Raw genomic sequence first — 22,177 nt, 5'->3', positions numbered from 1 at the left:
TATGAAAAGGGATGTCGTAATCATAGTCTCAATTGTTTAGACCTTTTCCATTTCTCACAAGTCTATGTTAGTGTGTCGGTTACCCACACACGCTCCACTAACGACTTTGAGAATGCAAATATCACAATTGTTATCTACTTAAAACCTACTCAGTGAAAGCGTTTCCTCACCATCATTTTCATGAATCGGAGAGAAACCTTGTGACACTTAGATTTTATTTTTATGGTGTAAGTGTTCCTATCCATGCGAATTTGTCAAAACCATAATCATAAGACAATGTTAGTGACAAATCCAAATTCATATGGACTGAACTTGCCCGATCTCATTTTCTTGCCACTTAGCAGCGCAGGGCCTACCATTGCTTCCAGGTTGTTATGAAAACAATTGAGAACTCATAAAACTCACAAGCACAATCAACTTTTAACTGGAATAGACATAGAAATAAGAATATGTCAACACGATAGGTTACAAACCTCAAGTCGTGGGCTAGTGATTAACAATACTCTTGATTAGTTCTTGAAACTATCTGAAGATCTTTTAAGACTTCCACTGACCTCTTGACATATAAGATTCTCTTGTCAATAACCATTCCTTGACAAAACAAATATTAAAGAGTTAGTGTGGATTCTTATCAAGATAAACACTTCTCACAATTGGTCTTGGTTGGTCTCTGTTTTATCCAAAACATCACAACTATGAAAAGGGATGTCGTAATCATAGTCTCAATTATTTAGACCTTTGCCATTTCTCACAATTCAATGTTAGTGTGTCGGTTACCCACACACGCTCCACTAACGACTTTGAGAATGCAAATATCACAATTGTTATCTACTTAAAACCTACTCAGTGAAAGCGTTTCCTCACCATCATTTTCATGAATCGGAGAGAAACCTTATGACACTTAGATTTTATTTTTATGGTGTAAGTGTTCCTATCCATGCGAATTTGTCAAAACCATAATCATAAGACAATGTTAGTGACAAATCCAAATTCATATGGACTGAACTTGCCCGATCTTATTTTCTTGCCACTTAGTAGCGCAGGTCCTACCATTGCTTCCAGGTTGTTATGCAAACAATTGAGAACTCATAGAACTTACAAGCATAGTCAACTTTTAACTGGAATAGACACAGAAATAAGAATATGTCAACACGATAGGTTACAAACCTCAAGTCGTGGGCTAGTGATTAACAATACTCTTGATTAGTTCTTGAAACTATCTCAAGATCTTTTAAGACTCCCACTGACTTCTTGACATATAAGATTCTCTTGTCAAGAACCATTCCTTGACAAAACAAATATTCAAGAGTTAGTGTGGATTCTTATCAAGATAAACACTTCTCACAATTGGTCTTAGTTGGTCTCCGTTTTATCCAAAACATCAAAACTATGAAAAGGGATGCCGTAATCATAGTCTCAATTGTTTAAACCTTTGCCATTTCTTACAAGTCTATGTTAGTGTGCCGGTTACCCACACACGCTCCACTAACGACTTTGAGAATGCAAATATCATAATTGCTATCTACTTAAAACCTACTTAGTGAAAGCGTTTCCTCACCATCATTTTCATGAATCGGAGAATTAGAGTCCTATCCTACCCGTTCGGCTAACGACCCTCCACCAGTCAAGGAAGCGGTGGATGAGAGTGGACACCCATTAAACTGCCATTTTATAGGCAGTAACCTTATACCCCCCCCCCCCCCTTAGAGACTGGCTTCGTGAATGAGGCCTACTAACGGTAAGATTGACTTTATCTTATACATATATATAACCATTAACTTTTAATATTATAATAGTATAAGGTTGAATTTTAAACTTTTAAAATTCTAAGGTTTAATTTGGAATTAAAGTATACATGGGGAGGTAACTTTGCAAATTCCAAAACTTGAGGGCAAGAATTGAAACTTTTCAAACTCTTGGATTTTTCATAACTTATGAGTTTAATTAAAGTTTTAAAAACTTTAATGAAGAGACTCTTGAACATCCATAACTTGAGGACACGTTATGAAGTCCATAAAACAATTAATGAGAAAAAGACTCTTCATTTTGTAACCTATGACACTTTTATGAGTTTTAAGATTCATAAATGTGACTTTTCATATAACTTGAGGACAAGTTACAAAAAACACATTTTATAAACTACTCTTAGATCAATTTGGATTGAAAACAACTAACACATAATTGTTTTCATTAATTTAAATTAACTCATAAAACAAGGTGACACAAAAAAAAAACTTTAGGTAATCCATAACTTGAGGACAAGTTATGGAGTCCATACAATTTCATTAAGATCAAGAATTACACTAACAAACAAATTGCATATAATTCCTACGATCTACCAAAACTCATAAGCATGAAAAATCCACATCAATAATTTTCAAGAATCATATAAACATATATAAAACTTGAAACTTTGATAATGACTGTGAAATTGGTTTACCATAATCATTACCACATCAAAAACAGGTTTGATAAGTCCAAAACAGTTTAAGGTAATGATTCTAGACCAATTCCAACCTTAAAAGTCGAAAATATGTTGATAATGACTTTGAAATTGGTTTACCATAATCATTACCACATCAAAAACAGGTTTGATAAGTCCAAAACAGTTTAAGGTAATGATTCTAGACCAATTCCAACCTTAAAAGTCGAAAATATGTTGTCAAGGGCTTCTACTCGTCGAGTGTACGAACCTACTCGACGAGTAGGATAAATTTCTTCATGGAATCGGCGAGTCCATCAGTGGACTCGGCGAGTCCAGTGCCCAGGAAGCCAGAATTTTCGATTTTTAAGCTATTTCAGCATGTATAACTTGAAAACAAGCCTAGGCTTTGATACCACTGTTGGGTTTTGAGCATTATAACAATCATAATGTGTTCATGCAACCCTAAATACATTGGATCTATGTTTTCACTAATTATACATCCAATGGAGTTTCCAAGGTATTAAACCTATAACTAGCATACAATTGTCATATACCACTCAAGAATCTAGTTAGGATAACATACCTTATGGTGGTGATTGAAGTCTTGATGTATCTAGCCTTAAGAGCTTAGCCCCAATAGTGTGAAAGCCTCAAGTGGAATCGCAACACATCATGGACAAAGGAGGAACTTTGAGAAAGAATCTCCATGCACCCAAAACCACCATGAACTCCAAGAATAAACTAGTCACGATTTTGGGCAATGAAGTATGTATCTATATGTGGGACTTCTAGGGTCATGGATATAACCCAAATCCATACCCATGGGTCTTATGATCCATGGTTCATGTGGCCTAACTCTTTATGTATCCATACATAAACTTGGTCCAACATGGATCATAAGCCCAACACACATAAATATAACTAATTAACATAATTAGTCCCCATAGATTTAATTAGTCTCTTTTTGATCACTAAATCAATTCTAAATTAATTCTTAATCAATACTAATTAAAACCATATGATTTCATATTAATATATTAGTACTTATAATATACTCATAAATCATATATAACCTTCTCTCAAGAGTCCATCCTAACAAATTGTCCTGATGATATGCAACCCAAATGGACCATGCTACTCTCGAGTCAAGTACATACCAATAATAGTTATGGGCTTAGACATCTAATCCAACATTTCAATCTTATGAAACTCCTAGATCTTTTGAGATTCATTGAATCTTATCAATGACATGTTTAATCTCGATTATGCTCTTACCGATTGTGACTATGATGCCGATGATCACAATTAAGATGTGAATAACCATGCAAACCCGCTCAAACACCCTTAATCGATTTATGATCTCCAATTGATGTGCCAGTTAACCACACACGCTCCATCAACAATAATAAACACGAGTTGTTTCATCATTTCATTTTTATATTCCCAAATTAGTGTGTCGGTTAACCACTCATGCTCCACTAACGACTCATAAAGAAACGGTGTGCGTTTTCATGCATTAGCATATAATTTCACATTTTTTCTAAAGTAACTAGAGTGATATTTTTAAAGAAGGTTCTAGTACTTTATAGAGTATACTTTTAATCTGATTATATCCTATCGAACCCGTTTAGCTAACGACCCTCTACCACACAAGAGAGCGGTGGGTGAAAAAGACACTCATTCAACAGTCATTTTATAGGTCATTTTCTTATACCTTCTTTATAGCATGACTTCGTGAATGAGACTTGCTAGCGATTTGTAACGCCCGTGTTTCTAGGCTAGGCATTAATGTTGACATAATAGTCTAGGTTAACCTTTGCAACTCATTTTGAAGAAATGAAGAGGAATTATGTGATTATTATGTGAATTATGTGTTTTATGCTTAATTATTAGGATTTAATTAATTAAGAGTAAAAATGAGCGTCGAAAATAAATATTAGATAAAACCGATATTTATTAAGAAAGTTGTAGTGGTCGTGACAAGGATTACGGATATATAAAAAATGCCGAAATCCGAGTTATAACGAAGAAGTTATGACCTGTCGAAGTTTCGCGACAAAACCGGCACAGTGCCAAATGTCGTAAAAAGTGAGTTTTTGATAAACTACTTTTTAGCCTTAGTGATCTAAATGAAAGTTGTAGTGTTCGTTAAACCAAGAGTATGTATAAAAAGAACGTCCAAATCTGACTTCGTATGAGGAAGTTATGATTTTTCTAAGTTTCAGCTTAGCAGTAGACAGCTAAAAACTCGAATTTTAGATCGAATGATTTTTAGCCGACACAACCTAAACGGGAATCTAAGATCTCGTCAATAGTAGTACAACGGTAAAAAGACAGACGAAAACGGACGTCGGATGAAGAAGTTATGAATTTTTAACGGATTTCTTGTCCCGGTCTGTTAAAAATAATAATATAAAAATTAAAATCAAAATTAGCCGACGAAGTCTAAACGAAAGTTGTAGAGCGGAATTTTACCTACGCGTGCATGTAAAGAACGTCAAAAACGGAGCTCGTATGCGAAAGTTATGAATTTTAGAAGATTTTGGCACAAAATTCGAGAAATTTCGCATAGATAAGCTTCACCCGGAAAAGCCACGTCACCCTCGCTCAAAACGTGCCACGTTTCCGAACTGCTGAGTCACCCGAGGCCACCTGGCGAGACGTGTCGCCTGCCCTCGCATCCGAACTTCGGTCCAATGGGAGTCCGACGCGTGCCTCCTCCTGACGTGTCCGAGCCTCGCAGGTGTGCCACGAACCTCCTCCTCGGACCCTAGACTTCGGTCCAATCAGAAGCCTCCAGTAGGACCCTCGCATGTGCGAGCCATGTGACTACTCTTCGCATCTGCTGCCGCGTGGCTTCCTCCCAGCCGTCCGATCAGGAGCCTCGTACCTATAAATAGAAGGGTGCGAGACCTCCCTGGTAATTTTGAAAAAATTGTCTCTTTTCACCCCTTTTTCAATATTTTTACTATCTTGACATCCCCCGAAGCCCGGGTATCAATTATAGCACCCGAAACACGTCCCGAAGTGCCCGAGAAGCCCGAGAAAATTATCTTTTCGGTTTTGAAGCCCGGCCCTCGCAGAGCTCGGTTTCTCAATAAAACTCCCGGTTTTATTAGAAACGATCGTTTTAGGGAACAAAGTGCTGCCCGATTTTCAGTAAATCAGGTGAGTGTGTAGTTACATTCACCTTACACATAGATATGAAGTATTTTATATAAAATACGTGCTGTGTGAATATATAATGTTTGTTTATTTGAGATGGATGTTGAAGGAATGATTTATACATGTTTTTAAATAATTTAAACTGTATATGTATTTTTATCTACAAAAATGTTGGGTAAAACATGGGTAGATGAAATAGTGGGTGTGCGATGAAAGGTGAGTTGGATAAATGAGATGATCAGTGATATATATCATGAGTTGAGGGTGAGTGGTGAAATATGAGAAAAGCCCTTACCCAAACGTTGGCCCCCGTCATTCAGCAGAGTATGGATGACAACCATGGACTATTCTAGATGATCTGTGGAACACTAGCATGCTCGCAACCTGTAAGTGTGTGAACTATATGTTCATCAGTCGTACTTTAAAAACCCATTGACATGTATGACAGGGAGATTCCTGTGAATAATATTGTCGATAAATAAGAGCTATGGACTTAGCACATGTTGTATAAACCCTGGCAGCTATGGACTTAGTGCCTGTTGTATAAACCCTGGCAGCTATGGATTTAGTGCTTGTTGTATAAACCCTGGCGACGATGTGACTTCGTGCCTATTCCTTACGATGAATCCTTAGGAGTGAGTGATAGTTGAATCTTAGGGTAAATCCTTACGAAATAAATAAGATAATGGGGTTGGGGTAATTTGGTTGATTGATTGATGTTTAAGTATAATAAATTTATTTATTGTGGGTTGAAAACCCTATATGCTCACCAGGCTTCCAAGCCTGACCCACTCAGCTTTTTATATTATAGGTAGTGGACCCCGAGCATAGTCGGATAATGATGATGAGTGATTTTTGGATTATAGGCCAGTAGTTGTAAATAACTATTGTAAGGCTTATAAGGTCTTGTTTATGCTTTTGATCTGTATCGGAACATGACATCCCGAGGTTTTGATATGAAATAAAAATATATATTTCTTAAAGAAAGGTTTTGATAAATTTTTATCATGTTTGGTTTTGGGAACAAATTCCGCAACATCTTTTAAAATGATCACTCTGATTTTATTTTAAAAAGCATAAAATAAATCGGTCTTTTCTGGCCGGGAAATTAGGGGATGTCACACGATTCGACTGACTTTTTTTCTTATACATATAGCAATTAATCTTATAATACATATATTAGGGTGTATTTTAAAACCTTTTAAAACACAAGGTTTAAATATTAGTTATCTAAATTAATAGTATAATTAATTAATCATTTTAAACCTATCGTGGATTTATAATTATCTTTTAATTAATTTTATAATTAAATTTATTAATAAGTCCATAAGGATAATTCAATTTAATTAATCTAATAATTAAATATTATCTTTCCAAAATTATCTCCTAATATTTAGGGATTTTATTTAATCATCTAAAGCATGAAAAATTGGATTCTAACTGATTTATAAACAGATAATTACCAAATAACAATCACATAAATCAAAGTTGGCAAGAAATCCCGAATTATGGATTTGTATCGAGTTCACGTCGTAACAGATACATTGTCACGTCACGAGCTCAGTCTGACAAAAATCTTTTGTTCAATTCAACTAATATGCTTTCAATGTTAGAAACACCAATTAGCTCTGATACCACTGATGGGTTTTCTAGGTTATAAAAAAAATCATGTGGCGGAAAAACACTTAAACCCTTAAGTTCACATGCAACCTAGAAATGATCTATGTTTTCTCTATTGATAGCAATAACCTATGAATATCAAGAAACCCTAGAGAGAGGCTATGAAAATCGAAATTAACATAAAAATTAGGGTTACATACCTTTTGATTATTATAGCTAATAATCAAATCAAATCCTCTTGAAGTTCCTTGGAAAGCAAGCACCAAAAAGATGATGCCTCTACTGGCTCTGTTGTGATATGTCTTCGAGATTAACGTCGTCTGTGGTGGTTTCTCCTGAGTTAATCCTGAGAATCATAACAAAGAAAGAGCCGACATTAGTCGTCGTTCGGGAGAGGTCCCGAAACGATACTCTGACAGACTAGTTAGTAGTTGTATGAGAGAATTAGGGTTTAATTTGAGATAGTAAGAGAGGTAATCCCTTCTTCTGGAGAAGAAGGATCTCTTTTATACCTGTCGTAGTGGGAGCATGTCCCCGACAATACTTTTTGTCTTGTCTGGACTGTCAGGACGTGGAGGTGTCCTATTGGCGGATCGTACATCGCTAACGATTATATGTTATTGGTGTAGAACCACCGAAGAGCAGTGCTCTTAGCGTTACACTTGTCTCTACGGGGATTGGTTGGTAATATGTTGGCTTGTTATAGATCGGAGTCTCTTGTTCTGAGTTGGACCATGGCGTTAGAACGTCGGGGCCCAAGTACGAGGTCGTGAGGGCTAGGGCCCGGACCTAACACTTACGTTGGGTGGCGACCATTAGCTAGGTCATCCTTTAGATAACGGTCCCGTTATCTTTGACATATTCCTAGAGGGATATGTTAACATGTCCCCTAGGATAGTAAACGTCAATGTTATCTTCACTCTCTTATTCTTCAACCGCCTCTTATGCTTCTACGCTTCTCATCTCCTTCGTCTTGCACTCGTTATTAGTAAATGATGGCAACTACGGACACCATAATCGATCCTACGCCAAAGGAGTTTGAGTCCTTGCAGGCCTGATTTGGCTTTCTTCCTGAGAACAGGGTACAATATCCTCGAATGAGGGTGCATCTTTCCTGGCCGCCAAAAGGGAAGGTCGGACTCCCAATCCCAATCTTTGAGGTGGGTCTCTGGCTGCCGAAAACCGATTTTTTCGATGAGATCATGCGCCAATATGGCTTATCTATTGATGATCTGACTCCTAATTTCGTCAATAAGATAGTTGGTTTTGAGCTGGCTTGTCGAACTTTGGGCGTGCTCCCCCAATTATGGGATTTTAAATACTTCTTCAACTCCTCTACTCAGTCCGGCGTGCATACGTTCTCTCAGCAGCGGGGCGTCCATGCATTTATCATAAACCATAAGGCCCCCAAGAAAGCTGGCAGGATAAATGGTTATGGGTCAACCACAATTTGGTCGGTTTTGGCTACCCTCGCAGAACCACCTTCACCGACAGGACGCCTCAACTCCTGGGCGCCGGCGAGACTGTGGCGCATGCGCTGAAGACCATTTACTTGAATAAGGAGGATTGGGAGGACTATATGCTAAACGCGGTCGGGATGAGCGCCGCCTGGAGGGCACGTGGGATGATGCCCTAGTTCTTCGTGACGAATGATGGTGAGTGTGCATCTCCTCCCCCCCCCCCCCTTATATAAAAGTCTTGGTGAGGTGAGGATAGGGCTTTGCCTATCCTTATATATGTGACTTGTTTTTTGTTATAGGTCGCGAGAGGATTGTTCCTTTTGAGGTGGTCATACGGGGCAGGTTCCAGGGCAATTTGCAGCATAGGGAAGTGCCTCTGGTGGAGATACTTCCTCCACCGGTCAGTGTTGATCGTGCTCTGGCTCTTTCTAGTCCTGGCGGTGCTGTGGTGCATGGATCCAATGCGCAGACTGACCCAAAGTTGGTCAACACACCTGTTGAGGCGGTTTCTCGCGACGATCCTCTGCCTCTTGATCCGGAGGACGAAGCGTCAAGGGAGGCGGCAAATGGAGGGAGCCGCTCGACTATCAAGCAGCAGTTGGCTTGGTTAGACTCCCCACCTACCGAGGGCTCCCGTGATAACACTGTTGGCAGACATCTTTGTTAGAAGCGTAACGTTGACTTCCTGTTGGGGGGGTCGGACGTGGTGGTGGAAATTCCTAATGATGACACTTCGAAACAGTCGGAGGGAATGGATGAAGAGGTGACTAAACAACCTCGTGAACCCAAGAAAGAGCCATAGGATACTATTATTCCTGGTGAAGGCGCTACAGACAATGAGTCTAAGGTTGAGTTTCAAATTGCCTTTGATTTTGCTTTGCCTCCGGGGAAGGATAATGTTATTGCAGGTTCCTCTTCTTTCCCCCTGGCGGCCCCTGTAGTTTACATCCCATAGTGGGGGCTCACTTGAGAGTCCCTTCTTATGCATCATCATGTTGCGTACGAGTGGGGCTGTCATGCTTTCCCTCCGGTCACAATCGAAGCTCTGAAGCTCCTCTCCAACTCTCACATGTCCAACAGTCTCCAGTATGCGGCAGCTCAGTTCGCTCCTTATTTAGTGGCCGCCGCTCGGCGCCTTTTCTAGGTTAATTAAGATTGAGAAAATCTTTCCCCTGCTAGGGCCGAGCGAGATGACATAAGAATGAGAGTGTTGGGGCTGGAGGAGGAGAAGCAAAAAATTAAAGAACGTTATGACCTTTTTGTTGGTGAGAAGGCATCTATGGAGGAACATGTTGCTAGATTGGATGGGTCAGTGGAGCGTTTGGTAAAGAGAGTGGAGACTCTGGCGAGGGAGAAATGATTATTAGAAGAGCACGTGAAGAAGCAAGTTGGACAGATGGCCACTAAGGGATCCAAGAGGAAAGTTATGGAGGGGGATATGGTGTGGCTGCTCTGGGAGGGTATTGTTCGGGCGGTTGATCGGTTCATTGAAAGTCCTGAGTTATCAATTAGGGTCCGATCTATGAAGGCGACATGCATCGCGGCTGGTGTGGAGGGGGGTAGGTAGGCAGTGAAGGAACAGGTGGCTTCCAGGAAATTTGATCCGTCTGAGCCAAGTATTGTGGTGGAATTGACTCAAACCATGCACGCTTCTGTGAAAATGTTCATGGAAACAAATTTACCTCCCTCCTTCATTTGGGTGAGCTCGACTTGGAGGGCCTTCATCAGGTGTGTCGTGATCCAGACGCCGAGGAGAACTCGCCTGAAGGTGACCCTCTCCAAGTTGGATATTCCTCCACTAATCTTGGCAAGTGATTCTCCTTTCTTCCTGGTTTGTTTATGTGAAACGATATTTGAACTTGAGATATTCCTGAGGTGATGACTCCATGACAATATTTTTAATGGTTGTTTGGCCCTGAACGACCCTTTCAAGTCCGGTCGTAGTCCGGAAGGATAAGGTTTTTGTCTTTTGATAACATGGACACTTATGTTTCTACAATTCTTTTGTTTCTATCCCCAGGTGGTTTATGTTGTCCACTGGTGAATACGTGCCCTTTATTTTTCCTTGCTGAGGCGATTCTTCCCACAGGTTTGTGTTGGCCTTGGGGGGGTCGACTCGAGACGGTTATGTCTTTTCTGCTCGGTGGGCGGTTGTGTTGTTTAGCGATCTATCCGTGTTACTGGACTCGTCCAACTTATGACTCTAAGACTTATATATGCTTAGGGTCCTTCAGATTTATCCCGAGAGCTCATGTTGGGAGCTCGGAATTTGTCCTTTCTTTGGGTCATAGATCATTAGTTCTAGATTGGGGCTTTTTGTCCAGTTTGCTTTGTTAGGGTGTCCCTTTTTAGCTAAGGTTTACTGATTACCCTTTTGGGACTTTGTTCTAAGTCCCGGGACTTGGAGAGTTGCACTCCGGCCTTAATCATCTAAGGCAAACCGAGGTCATCACCTCGAGGCTTTTAGGACTTAGGTATTGTTTCTTTTTAAGGGAAAGGTTATGAGCCTTTGAAGCCTTTAGTCATGTCATGATTGAGGCTTGTGGCCTTTTTGGCTTAGTTGACATGTTTATGGAAAGGTTATGAGCCTTTGAAGCCTATGGTTGCATTCTCATAACGGTTTCGCTCAAAAGACATGGACGATCAGTCCTTGCTATCATTTGATAAACGTGTATAATCTCTTATGTGAATGTATCAAGCTCGAATAGTAAAAAACATTCTGATAGTTTTTTTGTAGTCAACTTTCTTCATTTCATTGATAGTGTTTTGGAAACAGCTACATTGTTTGGCGAGTAAAGAAAGAGAGATGATTACATCATAACTTAACTCAGACCTTGCTTTTGGGCTGGCCCGCTGGGATGTGATTATCCGTTCGGAGTTTGATCACATTGCCCTCAGCCCGGATGTGCTTAGTCTGGGCTTCTCCCATCGCTTTAGGGGTGGTGGTGCAGACTGCGCGCCCTAGGTAGTGGGAGTGTGTCCTTGGGCTCTTAGGATATGAACTCCCCCTTGATGTACGTCTTCAGTCATGCCTGTACACTCCTTGGCGGAGTTTTTCTTGTTGAGCCTGATCATGTCTGAATGTTGCTTCATCTTGTTGGTGTTATTGCCAGAGTTGGGTGTTCGCAGCGACATGCTTGCAATCCCAAGTGGTGACATTGTTGTTGTGTCTATTGTCAGGTTGTAAGGCACATCTCCAACGGGGGGTGGTCCTATGGCGTCTGTGCGTTGGCACTGTGGATATTCCCGAGGCACACTTCATCGGTGAAGACAAAGGAGGTAGGGAAGTTGTTTGGTCGGAGAATACATAAAGACAAGATTAAGTGGTGTGGTAATGGTTGTACATATGCTTTGGATAAATGTATGTCCTTTGTAATTGTATAATAGCAAAAAAATAAAAATAAATACAAAATAACAAATAAGGATATATAAATAATAAAACTAATTAAAAAAGAAATTAAAAAGGATATAATAGTCCTTTTAGGTTAGACAGTGACCAAACGTGCAAAAAAATATATATAATAGGGACCATTCGAGTTAAAACAAAAAATTAGACACCAAACTCGCAAATTACCCCTAACCATAATGACCGTTCATGTAATTTACTCTTTTATTTTTTTTAGTTTTTGTTTTTATTAAATGCGACAATATCTACGCCAAAAAACTTATATATATATATATATATATATATATATATATATATATATATATATATATAGTAGTCGTTTGCCCGCGCAAACCGGCGGCGGCGAATAGTTTCTTTCAAACAATTAATTCCATTCGGAGACATGTTATATTTCTAAGAACACTTGTACTGTTATCGATCGGTTTCACATAAATAAAAAGTGCAATGCCAAAACCAATTAGCTCTTTAGAAAAAAAATGAAAATGAAAATGAAATGTTGTTTAAAAAAATGAAAATGTATTGCTATAACTGGTTAGTTTTTCAAAAAGATTGAACATTAGTACAATAACTAGTTAGTTTTTATGAAAACTTAAAAATGGTTAGTTTTTTACAGAAAAAAAAGGAAAATGCAATGCTATTATTGGTTAGTTGTTCAAGAAATTTGAGAGTGCAATGTTAAAACTGGTTATGCAAGGGTTTGCTTTTGGCGATTAAACTTGTTTCGTTTTAATAACACAATATTTAACACATGTATAAATTGAAATAGTCTTGTATATTTGAAATAGTCTGTAACTAGTTCCTGAGGGTTAGGAGTCATTTACTCTCTTTCAGTTCTGTATCCATATATATATACCTTGTACTCCCTTGTTCAGGGACATAGGAAAATATTCTTCCCTTTATGGTATCAGAGCGCTAAAAATCTCTCACAAAATTTTTTTTTCTCTCTCGTGACTTCATCCATGGCAGCAAGTTCTCTCAGTTTACTCAATCTTGCTGTTACCAACACATCTAACCTAAATTTCCAAATCCCATCTATCACAGTCAAACTTGATAGAGATAACTATGTTCTCTGACGCACAACAATTCTTGCAACTCTTGAAACCTTTGATTTGGAAGAATTTGTTCTTCATCCTAATCCACCACCTGCAACCATTCAAGTTCCAGCGGTTTCTGCTTCTCCGGCTACTGCTGATGCTCCTGCTGTCACTGCTACTCCGGCCACCACAACTCCTAATCCCGACTATGCTACCTGGAAGAAGAGGGATAGATTTGTCTTATTATGGTTAAAATCCACCTTGTCTGATAGAGCCCTAGCTCTTGTCACTCTATCAACTTCATCTCAAATGGCTTGGCAAGCCATTGAACGGAACTTTCAAGCTGAATCTAGGGCTTCTCGTTTTCAATTTCGAGCCCAACTTCAAACACTCTCTAAAGGGTCAATGTCAATGATCGACTACATTGAGAAAAAGCGATCTATTGCTGATTTTCTAGCTACCAATCTTACTCCAATCTCTGATGAGGAACTTATTGGTCATATATTGACCGGTCTTGATTCATCATATGGCGCTTTTACTACTGCTTTTATGATGAAACTGAAGCCATGACTGTTGATGATCTTGTAGGTTTTTTGTTACAGGAGGAAGCACGCCTAGAACAAGAACATGCTAGATTAGCATCGGTTCAATCACCACATGCTGCTCTTACAGTAAATCGATTCAACAACCGTTCATCCAACTCCCACAACAATCAAAATCCTAATTCAGGCATTCGTAATTCTGACTCCAGAAAGCGCCGACCACTGTGTCAGTTGTGCAACAAACAAGGACATGAAGCTATTGATTGCTGGCAAAGAGGAAATCAGACTGATTATCCTTCTAGACGTCCTAATCCCAGACAGCAGACTCGACAAGCCCATATAGCACAACACAACAGCAGTCCTTCTACTGTCATTGACCCTGCTTGGTATTTTGATACTGGGGCCACTGATCACGTCTCTCCTGACTTGAACAAGCTCCATATTACAGAAGAATACAAAGGGGATGATAAGCTGCAAGTGGGAAACGGTAAAAACCTGTGTATTTCTCATGTTGGATCCTCTTCTTTGCCTAATTTAAAATTACCAACTGTGCTTATTGTTCCTAAACTCACTAAAAATCTTTTAAGTGTGTCTAAGTTAACAGCAAACAATAATGTCTATATGGATTTCTGGCCTAATCATTGTACTGTTAAGACCTTGCAGGGACAAACCATACTCAAAGGGGATGTTAAACACAATCTCTATCGGCTGCCTCATACCATATCAAAACCTCATTCAATGGCATTTACCGGTGTTCGTACATCCTTACATGGCTGGCATAAACGTTTGGCACACCCTCATGAACCTATTCTGCGTAAACTTGTGACTTCATTTAATCTTCCTGTTTCATCAAATAAATTTCCAAGTGTTTGTGACTCCTGTCAACTTGGAAAAAGTCATCGCTTTCATCTTGCATCTTCGCATGTTACATCTTCTACACCTTTTGAACTTGTTTATTCTGATGTATGGGGGCCATCCCCTGAATTTTCTTTAAATGGAAATCGGTATTTTATTTTATTTGTTGATGATTGCACAAAGTTTATATGGATATATTTCTTGTCCTATAAATCCCAAGCCTTTTCTACTTTCTTACAATTTCGAACCATGATAAAAACTCAATTCAACTATGATATAAAGAGCTTACAAACAGATTGGGGTGGGGAATTTCGAAATATTTCTTCCTTTCTTCAAGCAAATGGTGTCATTCATCGTATTTCTTGTCCCTATACCCAAGCACAAAATGGATCTGTTGAACGTAGAAACAGAATCATAGTTGAAAAAGGATTAACTCTTCTAGCTCAAGCTTCACTACCTCAAGTTTTCTGGGAACATGCTTTTAAAACAGCAACCTACTTAAACAATCGTACCATCACACCAATATTACATTACCAATCACCCTATCAAAAACTTTATCTCAAAGCTCCTGATTATGATTTTCTAAAAACCTTTGGCTGCCTTTGTTATCCTTTTCTCAGACCATATAATGCTCACAAAATTGATTTTCGTTCCAAACCTTGCATTTTTCTAGGATATAGTGCTTCACACAAAGGCTATCTTTGTTTTCATCAACCAACCTCTCGCATATACATCTCCCGCTATGTTGTTTTCAATAAGGAAGTCTTTCCATACATTCCTCAATCTACTCCTTCACATCAGACATCACAAAATGTTGACAATACCCCTACCATTATTACTCAAATAGATTCACCATCCTCAATCCAATCGTCCCCAACCATCTCATCTCATTCATCACCACCTTCAAACCCCAACTCGAATCCATCAAATACTCCAATCATCTCATCTATGTCTCCCTCTCCCACTCCACATCATCAACAATCCACAATTAGCTCAAGAGCTCGACAAAATCCTTCTATTCCTTCTCATTATCGTCCTGCTGACAATAATCAACATTCTATGATGACCCGTGCTCGCACAAACTCACTAAAACCAAAACTCTTCCATCTTTCTACATCATCTCATCTTGAACCACAAAATTTCTCTCAAGCTAATAAGCACACATGTTGGAAAATTGCAATGAAGGCAGAGTATGATGCACTCATGAAAAATAACACATGGTCTTTAGTTTCTTGTCCCACTAATACTAATGTTATTGGTTGTAAGTGGATTTACAGGATTAAACGAAGTTCGGATGGCACTATCGAGCGACACAAAGCCAGATTAGTAGCACAGGGCTTTAGTCAAGAGGCTGGAATTGATTTTTTTGAGACGTTTAGTCCAGTTATTAAGCCTACAACTATACGGCTCGTGCTCTCCATTGCTGTTTCTCAAGGCTGGCAAATTCGACAACTCGACATTAACAATGCCTTTCTTAATGGCGATCTAACAGAGGAGGTATACATGAAACAACCAAAAGGGTTTGAAGATCCGAATAATCCCACCCATGTGTGTCGATTACACAAAGCTCTTTACGGACTTAAACAAGCACCAAGAGCTTGGTTTACAAAACTAAAGCAATACTTGGTTACGCATGGTTTTAGAGCGTGCCAATCTGATACATCTCTGTTTGTGCATATTTCATCTACCTCCACTGTTTATGTTCTTGTGTATGTGGATGATTTAATTGTAACAGGCACAAATGCATCTCATCTTCAGACGTTTATCAAAGCCCTGAATCAACAATTCTCATTAAAAGACCTTGGTGACTTGCATTATTTTCTTGGTCTTCAAATACATCGACATGCAGATGGTCTACAAATTTCTCAACAGGCATATATACAAGAAGTTATAAACAAAAGCAACATGGCGATGGCAGCTCCAATGTTGACACTAGCTGATCCTTATCATCGTCTTCAATTAGAAGGTGACCCATTTGAAGATCCAAAATTGTATAGACAGATAGTTGGTTCTCTTCAATATGCAACAATCACATGTCCCGATATTGCTTACTCGGTTAATAGAGTTTGTCAGTTTATGCATGCTCCAACAACTAGACATTGGCAAGCAGTGAAACGTATACTTCGATACTTAAAAGGGACTATTGATCATTGTCTTCACTTCAAACCCACTACAGCTCGTGCTCTTCATGCTTATTCTGATGCAGGTTGGAATTCAGATCGTGATGATAGTCGTTCTCAGTATGGCTTTGCCATTTTTCATGGTTCAAATCTGATTAGTTGGACATCCAGAAAGCAAAAAGTCGTGGCTAGATCAAGCACGGAAGCTGAGTATAGGTCCTTGGCTTATACTACTGCTGAATTGTTGTGGATCAAACAGCTAATAGCAGATCTTCAAGCACCAATCACTCACTCACCACTTCTATTATGTGACAATGTTGGGGCTATTTTCATGAGCAAAAATCCGGTTATCAGTACTCGCTCAAAACACATTGCATTGGACTTTCATTTCATCCGTGAGCAAGTCGAAGAAGGCACATTGAAGATAGTTTATGTTTCCTCAGTTGATCAAGTTGCGGATATTTTCACAAAGCCTCTAGGAAAGGATAGAGTTTGTTTTCTTCGTTCCAAGCTTCAAGTTCGTCCCTCTGTTCAGCTTGCCGGGGGATAATAACACAATATTTAACACATGTATAAATTGAAATAGTCTTGTACATTTGAAATAGTCTGTAACTAGTTCCTGAGGGTTAGGAGTCATTTACTCTCTTTCAGTTCTGTATCCATATATATATACCTTGTACTCCCTTGTTCAGGGACATAGGAAAATATTCTTCCCTTTACGTTTAACTTTTTTTTGGTTAGAGATATAAATATTATGTTTTGTTTAAAAAATAGGAATAAAATTTTTTTTGAGTTAAATTAAGAAGTTGGTCGCCATTTTTTGTTAAATATTTGTACATCGATTTTAAAAATACATTGTAATTGTTTCATGGTATTTGAATTGCAAATATGATAAGTGAGTGTATATTTGTGGTTTGAGATGTTCATTTAATCAACAATATATTGTTAAGCAATAAAAAAATTAAGTGATTAAACGCATAAATTCCAAACTGCATTGTAATTTATAGAATAAATGTTATATGTAATGATTTTCTAAAAAAATCAATGTCTTAATGATCAAATAAGAGAAATAATTTTTCCTACAGTAAGACTGAAAAGGTTTCAAAATGAAGCGATATTTTTATATATTGGCATTGTTTGAAGATGTAATCTCAAATAATAATTTCTTTATGCGTTTGAATTTTAACTATTTAAGAAGTTAATATCAACACATTGCATTTTTTCATTGTTATAATTCCATAGGCTTAGCTAACTATTTTTTCATAAAAACGAAATTAAAAGTACAATGCTATAAATATGTGAACTTTTGAGAGTATGCATTAATAAGAAATATTATAAATTACAATGTTTTGAAAGAAAGAAAATAAAAGTATGATGTTATAAGACACTAACGAAATTACATTGGCATTCTTGCATTTAGGCCTTTATATTACTTTTGTTGTGATTTTTCTTTTATTTTCTTTCGTTTTTCACCATATTTACTTATCGTTGTTCTTGCATTTAGGCCTTTATATTACTTTCGTTGTATTTTTCTTCTCTTTTTTTTTCACCATATTTGCTTCCGGTCACTTGTTGGCCTCTTATGGTTATCTGCAAGCTGATTGTTTACACATACATTTAGTAAAAAAGTGTTTCTTATAAACGATTTACTTTACATTTATTGGACCTGCAATCACTTATTTCGGTAGATAATAACAGAAACTTAGGAAATTTGACATGTGAAGTATAAGCAAATCTTTAGGATAGTTGAGCAACGTTATAATCTACTAAATATAGGGTATTTAGATTCGGAAGGAGAGTCCCCTTAGAAATGAGCATGAAATACAGAATGAAATAATTAGTTGTATTATATGAAAATACCTCAAAATTTGTAGGTTTGGCTTTTACTTTGTATTTTTTATTTTAGGTGTTGCACCTGTAATGTTAAAAGGGAAAACATGATAGTTGGATGTTATTATCAACAACCCAATGAAAGTACATTGACATTTCTTGCTTTAACCTAATATTTTAAACATGCAATTAATTGCACCAATTGCCTTTTTCCACAACATTTTCCCAAATAAACTTGTATTGTGTTTTTATTGGGTTAAACAGAAATGAAATAACAATGTAATTTCATTTGTTAGTTTATTATAACATTAGGTCCCATGAGAATTGGCCATGTGAGTGTATGTGTGTATGTGGAGAGAGAGAGAGAGAGGGAGAAAGAGAGAAAGATACTGCGAATGGTGGCCATGGAGGCAACTGATGGTGGTGTCAACTTCAGTGATGACAGTCAATGGTGGTGGTATTGCTGACGGCTATGGTTCCCGACCATAAAAAATACAAAAATTGCAATAGAAGTTAAAATTAAAATGTTATCATTCTTAAATCACTTTTTCACATAAATAGTAATTAACTATTTCCTAGATCTAGGCTTTCATGTATCAAGATGGACCAGTTTTGTTTATCAAACAAATGACTAACTGACATATCTAGGCTCCATGTATCAAGAAGGTAAGGTTGATAAATAATGGTTTGAAACTGACACACCATCCTTTAGAAACAACATTTTACTTCTAGCGTTAACTTTTCATCACAAATGTAACACATATCCAAAATGGAACCTTAATGGAGTCTTGATATCAAATAGCATGGAGAAGAACCCTCCAAATGGAATAAATGACTCCAATAGGCTGAATATATATACCAACATCCAAATGTTGATTAGAATTAGAATTAGAATTTACTTGTTTGTAAATTAAACTTGGATAAGGTGAGACCGAGACTGACTATTCTAAGTTTCACCTGGACTTTGGGGATTTTTCAGCGATGTCAGGTCTGATTGAATTGATAGGAAGAACATGGACGTTCACTCTTATTCGAATATTAAATTATCATCAAGGACCTATATAGAAACAAACCCTTTTATTAGCACTAAACGTGTTTGAGTTCCACAATAAATCAGAAATAAAAAAAATAATAACCAAATAAACTACACTGAGAAAGAAATATACCATCAAGTCTCTTGATGAACCTGAATTCAAGATCCAGTACCTGCACACGTAATAATATCAAAATTAGAACTAAAACCAAGATTTTTCTAGTTGACATTAAGAAAACCTAACACTTTAGTGCTTAAGAAATCTTAATATGGCTTTATTATATGGGTACCTGGTTTCCCTTTTGTTAGCCACCGAGCAACCATCATGGCTGGATATATCCCAAAAATCAGGAACAATGCAACATCCCATCATCATGTAACTTGGCCATTTTGATTACAGGTTGTTCTTGAAAGCTAGAATTATTGTTCTGTTCATGTTAAAGCTCTCCGCCAAATGCTTCCCTAGAAGGTGAGCTGGCCATTGGATTTTCCTTACCTTTTTCGCTTCGGTTAGCATGTAATGAGCATAATCAAAATTCAGGGCTAATCTATTTGGTATGAACCTATCCAACTTTCCTGAAAAAAGATAAAACGATATAAAAAGGGTTTTTATGGATGAATTTCTATTAACAAATATATACAATAAGTAAACACACTCAAAATCCTCACCAATCGAATCACTTATTGCACTTTGGGCATCCTATCAAATAGATACCATAATAAATGATAGTCAGAACCAAAAAGGGGAATGAGGAGGGGCAATAGAGTAGTTATAGTTACGTCAAAGGAGAACGGTGAGGGGGATCCATAAAATCTAAATGATGGTCATCTACAAATATCATGTTTGTCATAAAAAAATAGAGTTCATTTGTCGTTATATTTAATACCACAACCTATCATATTAAAATAAAAAAATTTACAAAAAAATGCGAGTGAATTAGTATTAACAGGTCTAACAGCATGATGACGGGTACATTACCCAAGAAAATATTAAATTGGTTTAATAAAGGAAAGAATACCTACAATATTATCATGAGGATCCTCAAGACCAACTTAGTTTGTCCAGTTCTTTAATCTGAAAATAAAAACATGAACATGATCAGATTACACAGCTGATTCCACCAAAAAACAGACACCAACATTGAATCTTATAACGTGACATGATTGACCTTGAAAACATTAGAATACACATGATCCATATATGATTTAAATATGATAACTATATCATTTATGAAAACAATACCTGACTGAAGAACTCAGCAAGCACGGATCTCTGGACTTCTTTTGAGGTCCAACTTTAACCAATTGACCAAAGTTTTCACACTAAAAGACATGAAAGATGAACCCAAAATTGGCATATCAGTCATTCCTTTGGAAGTGATGATGGTGTTCCCACTAAAAATCGAAGCTGTCATATTAGAAAGACCTGAAAGATAACCCACAAGAAGCAACATTACCATAAATAAAATCTTACATCTTTCAGTTATTATGCACAATGTGTATGTGTGTTTAAGAAATGTCAAATAAGAGTTTAGCAAAGACTAAACTAACCTTGCCAACACCTGGTGCTTCCTGGGCACTGTTAGTTGTTTTTCTTGATAAAAAAAACATTGAGTCAATAATTTGTTATTTTGATAAAAAAAAACAAAGATTTAAACATCGATTTGCCACACATCGCAACCCATTCAAATCCAAAATCGGTATGAAAATGGTGATGGAGTAACGTCTAGGTTGATAGAGACAGGAGGGGAAGGATGGTAAGGAAAAAGGCGGAATCGAAAGAGAGAGGAAGAGAGCGTACCTGAAGTGGAAAAGCTAATCTATTTTAAAGTTTATCATGAGAGAGAGGTGACATCTATAGAAGTGGTGCAAGAGCAAGGTTAAAAACATGAGTCAGTTTGAAGATCTGTAAATCGAGATCTAATCGAGATCTGGTGGTGGCCTCGCATAGACAAAATCTCAGAAAAAAAAAACTCTGATCCTTTTGAACGATTCTTCTCATTTCTAGATGGTGACCTTTCATAGATAAAAGAGGAACCGGGTGAACACTCACAAAGAAGAGAGGTGGGAGAGAGCAGTGAGTTTTAAAGGCCGAAAAATATTGTGGTGGTGGATTCCATGGAGGAAAAGGAGATGAAAATTTGAATTAGTCTCCAGTCAACTATATTTTATGCAAAAAATTAGGGAACTCCAATTTAAATGAGTTTTTAAATTTCAAACGATCTGTCGAAAAGAAGTGTTTCAGATTTTGAATGCACCGGATTCCAGAGAAGTGATATTTTAGGAGTACAAGTTGGGTCAAAATTGATGAAAATACTAATTCAATCCCTAAAAATAAGGAAATACTAATTTAAATGTGTTTTTAATACTTGTATCCCTAGCATTATCATTTGTAAGATATATATTATAATATTCTTATATTAATAGTTGGTTGTACTTTAAGCTTAAAGACTTGAACGTTTTAGAAAAATATTATTAGTATTATATTGATTCTATTTATAGAAATAGTAAGATTTCTTTTATAAGGTACTATATATATATATATATATATATATATATATATATATATATATATATATATATATATATATATATATATATATATATATATAGGGGAGGGTTCAATGGAGAAAAAAAAAGGTTGAGAATGGGGGAATCATTCTCAGCCACTCATTTATTTTTGACGC

Source organism: Lactuca virosa, chromosome 2 (assembly GCF_052849685.1).
Source record: "Lactuca virosa cultivar CGN04683 chromosome 2, Lactuca_virosa_CGN04683_v6, whole genome shotgun sequence".
Classification (NCBI taxonomy): domain Eukaryota; kingdom Viridiplantae; phylum Streptophyta; class Magnoliopsida; order Asterales; family Asteraceae; genus Lactuca; species Lactuca virosa.
This window is presented reverse-complemented; position numbering follows the sequence as displayed.